The 8,923-nt window shown below is 39.1% G+C and overlaps 1 protein-coding gene across 1 annotated transcript in view; it reads left to right on the top strand.

Moving 5' to 3' along the window:
• The first annotated feature begins 245 nt into the window (after positions 1-245).
• Positions 246-8,923, top strand: part of LOC121868768 (suppressor of lurcher protein 1-like) — a 76,382-nt gene continuing 67,704 nt past the window's right edge. The window contains exon 1 of the mRNA XM_042369654.1: positions 246-447. The gene's annotated coding sequence lies outside the window, so the exon portion shown is untranslated. The remainder of the gene's footprint in view (positions 448-8,923) is intronic.

Raw genomic sequence — 8,923 nt, 5'->3', positions numbered from 1 at the left:
AAATTAAAATGATTTTACGCTGTCAGACGTACGATTATGGCTTTGAAACTGTATTTCCTGCTTCTTGCTATCACCAACAGATATATAAAATAGGATTATCGTCTTTCAATATGGATTTGTAATGTGTTAACATATGAAATGTCGAAATAACGAGCATAGTAAATTTGGTTACGGTGTGATAAGTTGGGTGGCGGAAAGAGGAGGCGCCGCTTCCTCCAGCCTCCCAGGCTCACCTCACACTTCCCAGTGCCCGCGGAGGCCTGAAGAGCGGTCAATAGTGGGTAGTGTACGTGCTGCGACCCTAGTGGGGTCACACGTGTGGTGGTACGTCTACGGGCGCATGACTGGTGATACAAGTCCTCTGGCCAGGTGCTGAATTTCCATGGACAGGCAAAGTCGCCCATTGATTGTGTTGCCTTCATGAGTTGTACCTGAAAGTTATAAAGTGTGAGTTCTTTCTAAAGTCAGTATGTAAATTTATCCTCTTTTAGCTATTTCTAGAATATGTGTAAGGTGTCGCTTCTTTAGGTTGAACTACCTCCTTCGAAAGTATGCACACATGCATGCGCTGTAAGCCTGTTTTAAATAAGCTTAAAACAATTTTTTTTTAATTTTCAATATAGGTCCCCTGTTAAGGTAGTGACGAGCGTAGCAACAACACAACACGGTGCAACACAGCCGTCCTGGTCCAAGAAAAAGGAATAGATGGCGGACGTTTAGGTTTTTTGGAGTTCTTAATCCAGATAGACGTTGTAATACCGAAATAGCCTAGTTACCGTTACCCTCGTATAAAATATATAGTTCCCTACCTTGCGTTTTTTATTTACCTAAGAGCACCTTTTAGACTATTTGTATATTGTTCTGCCAAACAAGAGTCGGCAGCAGATTAACTCTTAAATCCGTGTTACCTTATTAAAATTAATTCGGTCAAATATTAAATTGGTAAACCTTGACTGTTTTGTCAAACTGGATCTGTCATTGAGCGTAAAAATTCGTTTTAAATAATTAATTCAAATTGATTTAATTAGCCAGATCAACATGCGGAATATGTAAACATTGTAAACAATGGTAACTTAAAAAAATACCCAGCCCAGGTTCAACTTCCAACGATAATATTCCTCATGACTAAAACAATGAGAGTGCACATGACGGTTTAATTAAGCTAAAACAATATGAACAAGAAACATAGCAGGAAAATTAGTTTGCCTTAATTATATACGTTCTCAGTATTATATAAAGTACTAGGTAATGTAATATTTTCCCCAAGAGTAACTTTCTCTCCTAACGGATACTAACTTTATTTGTAGCATAATATCTTGTTTAGTCATCTAGTGTAGAAATTTGTCTTTTCTACACAAGAATAGGGCAAGCAAAAACAGCATTAAATAACATAAAAGACCTAATGAAAAGGGACATTAACTTCAATTTGAGAAAAAATGCTGCTGAAAGTCTTTATTTGGCAGACACCGGAAAGAAGTTGGCGGCCTTATGAAATGCAATGTTATAGACGAATGCCAAGAGTGAGTTACAAGAAAACAAATGAAGAATTACTAACATTAGCAAAAACTTCAAGAGAAATACTTGAAATGTGCAGAAAAAGAAAAATTAGATACTTGGTCATATAATTAGGGATGAAGGGATAATAACAAATATTAATAGGCAAAATTGGAGGTAGGTAGGCCCAGGGGAAGGCAGAGATTGGGATGGATAAATGAAATTAAAACCTGGGTACCCAGAGAGATACAAGACATTGGAGGATTGGTAAAAACAACCTGAGAACGTTTAGCGTGGACTGGTCGCCAACCCTCAGACATGAGGACGGTACTCTGAATGAAAGCATAAAATGGTGGAATAAACCAACACCATAGCAAAGAACAAGGGAAAACCGGCATTTCATTCAACGAAAATAATTACCCGATCGAACGTAATTCCCTTAAATAGATCGTTGCATGATTAAATGATAGGCACATTCTAGTTAAGTAATCAGGGTTGTTGTTCAATTAACATTTAAAATCACCCAATCAGACAAATGACGGTCCGAAGTCTCAAGCATTCTTCCGCACTTTTTACATTTAACTAGTGTCCATCAGCCACCCTGGGTGATTTGTAGCGTGACATGTCTCAAAATAGGTCAAGGATTCCAACCGCCAAAAAAGATTGACAGCGAATAACACTGACCTGTAAAGGTTATCTCTTAATTCTTTGGGTACAAGGGGTCTCACTGTGCTGAATAAAATCGTCTGACGTTAACCAAATACAATTTTAACAGTGGTGCCCAGTAGTGAAGGGGTAAAGTTAAGGTAGGTTTGGTTTGGTTGGCGCTTGTATCCTATCGATTGAATATGAAAGTGTGTTGTTTCCATATGAAATTGCTTACTTTGTATCTGTTGATCAATGTGATACCCCATAGCATTTATGATTTTTTTAATATAAATGTATGAATCAGGTGCCTTTCCTCTTGCTCTGAAAACCCTTAACTATGTTAATATTATTATTTTTGGCGAAATAAGCAGTGTAAATTATTACAGGTAGTAAGCAGGTACCAAACAGGGAGGTACTACCGCCTGGGAAGATATTGGAAGCATAATGTATTGGCCTAATGGTAGACCCTGCTGCCATATTACATAACGAAAATTGTGACCAAGTCCCAGGTTGCAGATCTGACTTTCTGCCTCATTTGTTTCTCTTACTATTGACAACACAACATACATATATTGTTTCACACTTTTGACCTTTTTCGTGTGTTTATTTATTTATGGCCCAATATTATTATTATTATTATTATATTTTTATTTAAAAAAATTAGATTTTTTTACTAATTTTTATTTTATTATTATTATTATTATTATTATTATTATTATTATTATTATTATTATTATTATTATTATTATTAATATTATTATTAATATTATGTTTTCGCCCCCTGGCCCTGATATGGGTCAATGACCTGTGCCCAGGTGGGCTAATCCCGCAAAAAAAAAACCAGCAAGATGTTACGCGCTCCACTAGTCACTGCTGGACGCTCACCACTTGCATTTATACCCCACCAAACTGAAGATAAAATCTAGTTACTCTAATTTCGAAACCATTATTACTAGGTGCCGCTTTTATGTTGTAGCCAACATAAACCAATGAGTACGTTCTTATTCAAGTCGGATTAGCGGGTAAACTCTTATTTGGTTAAATTGACACATCAGGTTTGTAATTAGTCGAGCTATATGAATAAGGTTGGTAGATGTTTTAGGTCATTGTTTACACTGGGAGGAAACTGCATTGCATGTCTGCATAATTTGTGATAACTTTGTAAAATATCCTCAGACCGCGGGAGAAGAATATCCATACATATTTATTTCCAACCATGGGCGTTTACTTTCAGCCCATCTCAGTTCGGAATCTGTACATAAGTTGTTTTGGATTATGAGCGCATCCTTTCAAACTTTTTTTGGTTTGGAGTTGCGTTACATGATAACTGGTTCAGATTGATTGTACATCATTCAGACTTTTCTTCTAAAATCTCTTGGGAAGCTTGTGTGATTCGGAACATGTTCAGAGGTGGGGTGAGGTTAGGTCGTCGCTCAGCGCTATCGGTGTTGGCGCGGGAGGCAGCCTCGTTTATTTGGATGTGGGACGTCTCCCTGGTACAATGTGTGAAGGAGAGGGCAGGTGTTGCCCATCAGACAAGGTTTTGCACAAGTGATCACTCAAAAAGAACATTTATTGGTCGACTTGTAATAAGCCATGAATAATTGGATAGGTAGGTTATGTCTTTTATTCAGTCAGTTAGCTGGAAATAAATAAGGCACAGAATAGAGAGAATTGTGATAAACGTTGAACACATGGGTACGGAGTCTGCCATAGGCTTGAGATGCACGTGATCCGATGTTGAATCTCTTCATCGATGTCCGTGGTAGTGAACAGGTGGGAGTCAAGATACTGAAAGTGAGTAACATTAAAGAGGGGAGTACCGTTAACCTGGATGGAGGTGTGGTTGAACCAGGGGCAGGCTGAAAGAAAATCTGAGTCTTACCTACATTCACCTCAAGACCGAAAGTGTGCATATGCATCTGCGTAGGAGTTCAGGATCTCTTGTAGGTCACGTTCAGTGTGAGCGACGAGGGTGAGGTCGTCTGCATACTGAAGTTCAGTGATGGAAGCGGCTGACACTTTTGTTACTGCCTGGAGTTGTCTATGTTGGAAAGCTCCTTAGTCCGGTACTGGATGTCCACCCAGCCGGCTAAATTGGCAACCAAAACGACTGAGGGTAGGCCAGAGTGCTTCCCTGTTGACCGATCCGAAAGCCTTGATAAGGTCGATGAAGGCATGTACAAGTCTTAACGCCTTTTTCTGTTATTTTCCTGTATCTAGCGGGCAACAAAGATCATGCCAGTGGTTCCACATATACTATATATATATATATATATATATATATATATATATATATATATATATATATATATATATATATATATATATATATATATATATATATATATATTGAGAGAGGGAGTAACGGAACGGAATGCTGTAAACTATGGACAGGTATTGTGAAGGTTGTGAAGGAGTCAAATTGAAGGAAGAAAAAAAAACATTTTGCTAATGCTGCATTACTGCACTTCACTTAAGGAGATGTTTAACGTCAGCAAAAATAACATTATTTAGCATAATTTGTAGGAAAATATTTTACATATTTACCGTTACTATTTGATGCAGAAGAACATTTTTTGTAACCCTGTAAATGTGTTCTCTCAAATTTGAGTTGTACAAAAATAAAAAATCACATGAACCATTTTATAGAAAAATAACTATTTTGAAACAAACAAAACACAAACCACTGTAACTAACGTACTTGGAGCTGCTGCAGCCTCGTCAGATCTTTTATTCCAACCGATCTTTCAAGTTTCAAGTCTCTTGTACCTCGGCACAGGGCCCTCGGCTCCAACGCTGGACTCGCTGAGACCTTATAATAGCTCCAGCCACTGTGTGGATCAAGGGGTTCAGCAAATGGTCTTATCACCAGCTAAACCACTTAAAGCCATATGACGTCATTCTACGTCGTGAGCTATTTTTGGACAGCGTTTGATGCCTCAGAGGTGTCGAGTGATTTGGATTTGGTATTAAATCGGGAAAATTGAACCCTAGTCCTTTTTCTTTTCCCAAATAATTTCCGCTTTAGGGGTTTTAGATGTATTTGTTAAATTTCTTATCGGCTAATTGCTTAATTACGGTTTCTCTGGACTTCGACAACCTCAAAGATATCTCAAAATATCAGAATTCTTTGTTTTAAACTGTATTTTGTTATTACGACCAGACTAAAACTTAGAATAGTAACACATTGAATGAATGATTTCTGGATTATGAGGTCATCCTTAAAGTTGACGTTTACACAACACACTTCTAAGTTTCAGTTGGCAACATAATGCTGGCGGAGCTCATCAGCAAACGGGATGAAGCCTATAGTAGGTTTACTCTTTTCGTTGAGCCAGTTTCTCGCACCCAGGTGCCGTTTACTGCTTCAAGTGTCTCGTTATCCAGGTCATTACCAGAAGCTGCTTGTGACCATTGCTCTGATTTACAGGACTGTTGCAGACAATTGATAATGTTTCTACCAGTATTTTTTGCCACATATGAATGGATTGGAGGACTTGTTTAATGTAAATTGGAGGTGCCAGTGTTTCAAGAGGACTAAGTTAAGTTGTTTTTTACGGGGATTTGCCTACCAGGGCACAGGTCACTCCCCCACATCAGGGCCTGGGGGGCGAAAATGTAATAATAATACAAATTAATAAAATAAATAAGAATAAATAAAATTTTAATAGAAAATAATAATAATAATAATAATAATAATAATAATAATAATAATACCCATAAATACAAAATTAAAAAAAAAGTGAGAAACGATATACAGTATGTACTGTATGTTGTGTTGTCAATAGTAAGAGAAACAATTGAGACCCTGCAATTGTGTGTAAATGAAGCAGAAAGTCAGATCAGCAATCTGGGACTTTGGTCACAATTTTTTTGATGCCGTATGGCAGCAGGGTCCACCATTAGACAACACTATGCTTCCAATATCTTCCCAGGCGGTAGTACATCCCTGTTTAATATCTGCCTACAACCTGTGGCCAGTATCAAGATAAAAATTTCATAGAATACCCTGCATTAGGAACGTACAATTCTTGTTTTATGGTTATGGCACTTGGCAGTTGCGAGTGTTTATGCCATCACTTTAATGAATAATGTGCAGGGAAAATATTGCACATGCAGTTTTTTAAGTATATTTTTGGCACTTGTTTAGCCATGCTGGGAATCATTGCTCAATTTGTGTTCTCGAGGTGTTTTCTGCTTGAGTCACTTAAGTACCACTGTCCCCCAAGCACTCGCCGGATGTTATGTGAGTGCGGAAAATTCAGCCCAAGGACTAATCGTTGTCTGTAATCCTTGATTCGCCACTCATCAATTAAAATCGAAAAGTGACGTCACCACAGCCATACCCCAATTAGAGGGACAGTTCACTGTGAGGCCCAGTCAGACTCAGTCACTATGGAGGCAACATTCACCCACAAACTCAACTGAAGGAGCTTGATAGCCACTTGGCATGCCCAGGGATGGAATGGAGCTACTGGGGTCTTTCCCGACATTGTGTGAATCACCTCACTACCTGCATCTGCTGCTTGTGAGCGTCTGTTTAGTAATGCTCGGCTGTTTGACAGAACTAAATCGAGTATATTATTACCCCGGGTGGGTTCGGTTATATGTTGGCTTAGGAAACAGTCCTGGATTGTTTCAAGAATATCCTCTGATTCTGAGTTACCCGTAAGGTTGGTCCAATCTATTTGAATAAGGTCAAAGTCGCCTAGTATACAGTTTTATGAACAAGAGCATCTCCTTCAGTTTATCCTCGTCGTTGGCTCGAGTTCCTCTCAACTGACATTAATGGATTACGTCGTCCTCTCAGACAGTCAGTCGATAACGTTGGGTGTGGACTCTAGTTGGGTCACTCATGTGAGGATTGTCAAACAAGTATTGCTGATGTCTGCCCTTCAGACTTGAATAAATCAATCATGACACTCACACTGAGAGTGGATATTCGGTAACCAATCAACTTTAGCCACGCTGTTGTTTGATATCTTATGTCAATATACTTAAGTTGATGGCCAACAACTAATCACACACACATCCTGAGTCCAGAGTCCACCGACAGCAGACATGCTGATCATTTGGAACCAAGTGAAAGTTGTGAGGTTAGGTCCTCCAACATCCACCCTTTCTCAGAAGCTAAACCTCTTCGTCCTGAGAATTTATTTTTCGGGTATGGGGGGGGGGGTAGCAAGGTCATCCGCTGGCTGAGTAGTGGCCTGGACAACTGATGAACGTGAAAATCATCAATGACATCCCCGTTCAGGGAGATGTCAATTTCGACGATAACACGGTGTGGGGAGTTATCTCCCACGTCGAGATATAGCACATGGATAAGAACTACTAGGAGAAGAAATAGTCATTGAATGCAAACTGACAAGATCCGAGGGAGAATCCACCTCATACGTGGTTGGATTTTTCCATAAGCTACCTGAGAAGGTTACATTGAGATGGGACATAGTCCCAGTGAAACCATACATACCAAGACCTACAAGATGCTTCAAGTGCCTGAAGAACAGACACAGTGCAAGACCCCAGAGGACGTGTGGTCGACTTGCGCGTCTTCTGGACATGGGACCAAGACTGCGAGATAGAAGAAAAGAAATGAGCAGCATGTGGCTGTCTGCACTCGTCCTCCAACCGGGAGTGTCCCAAATTGTAGGGTGGAATGTAAGATCGCTAAAGTGAAGCATACCAGGAACCTAAACTACAGATATGCACTCATGTAAGTGAGAAAAAACCCCAAGAAAGACCCGGAACAAGAACAACACCAAGAACGCGAACAAGAGCAGGAACGAGGTTAAAGATTACGAGTTTATACACATACAGTATACGAGTCATTGACAACCCTTGAGGAACAAGAACTAGGACCAGATCAAGTCCACGAAAAGTGAGAAGTGCAGAAGAAACCCAAGAAGAACAAGAGGAAGAGACTAAATCAGCAAGACTACAGCAAAACAAAAGAAGAACTAATCGACTCCACTGTGACATTAGTTTTCACAAGGAAGAGGTAACCGACAACCAATTATTTTTTTTACGCAGTGTTTCCACATTCAAGGCCACAAACTAATTATTGTACTTGGGCTTACGAATTTCACACACAACCACAACACTGAATGAAAGTCCAAATAATGTAAGATAATTTGCTTTAGTCATGATTGACGTTAAATTTCAGGTCAACCTAATTAATCTTCCCCAATAGATTCTATGATGAATAAACTACAGGTACATTAGCCTAATTATCCGTTTGGAGTTATTATTCAGTGGGAGTAATTCTTTCTCGAGACTGAAATTTCCCTGTCCCCCGCTGCTGTGCAATTTATGTTCAAAGTCCACGTGTTATATGGACTAAAAATGAAGTATATATATGGTACCTCGTGTTTCATACCAGCTGGTTCGGTAAAATGCTACTGACACCACATACGAGGCACGGGCAGTTCCCAATGAGGTTCACGGCGCCATCAGCTCGATGAACAGGCTTTGTGAAATATAACAGAGTCTAGGACTGCTTTTAGTGTCCTTGTGGGTTGGTCGGTAGCGTTCCCTAGTCCCACCCAGTAGGTCGAGGGTTCGATTCCTGGCTGGTGAGGTCGTTGATTATATGTTCAAAGTCCGCGTGTTATATGGACTAAAAATGAAGTATATATATATATATATATATATATATATATATATATATATATAAGAAATTCAAGGAATAATTGCTTAAGAGTATAAAAGCTGCAGGACTGTAATACTGTATATTAATAGAAGATAAAGTCGAGATATGTCACTGAGCTTTAATTAC

Source organism: Homarus americanus, unplaced genomic scaffold (genome assembly GCF_018991925.1).
Source record: "Homarus americanus isolate GMGI-L3 unplaced genomic scaffold, GMGI_Hamer_2.0 scaffold30535, whole genome shotgun sequence".
NCBI classification, from domain to species: domain Eukaryota; kingdom Metazoa; phylum Arthropoda; class Malacostraca; order Decapoda; family Nephropidae; genus Homarus; species Homarus americanus.
This window is presented reverse-complemented; position numbering and strand designations above follow the sequence as displayed.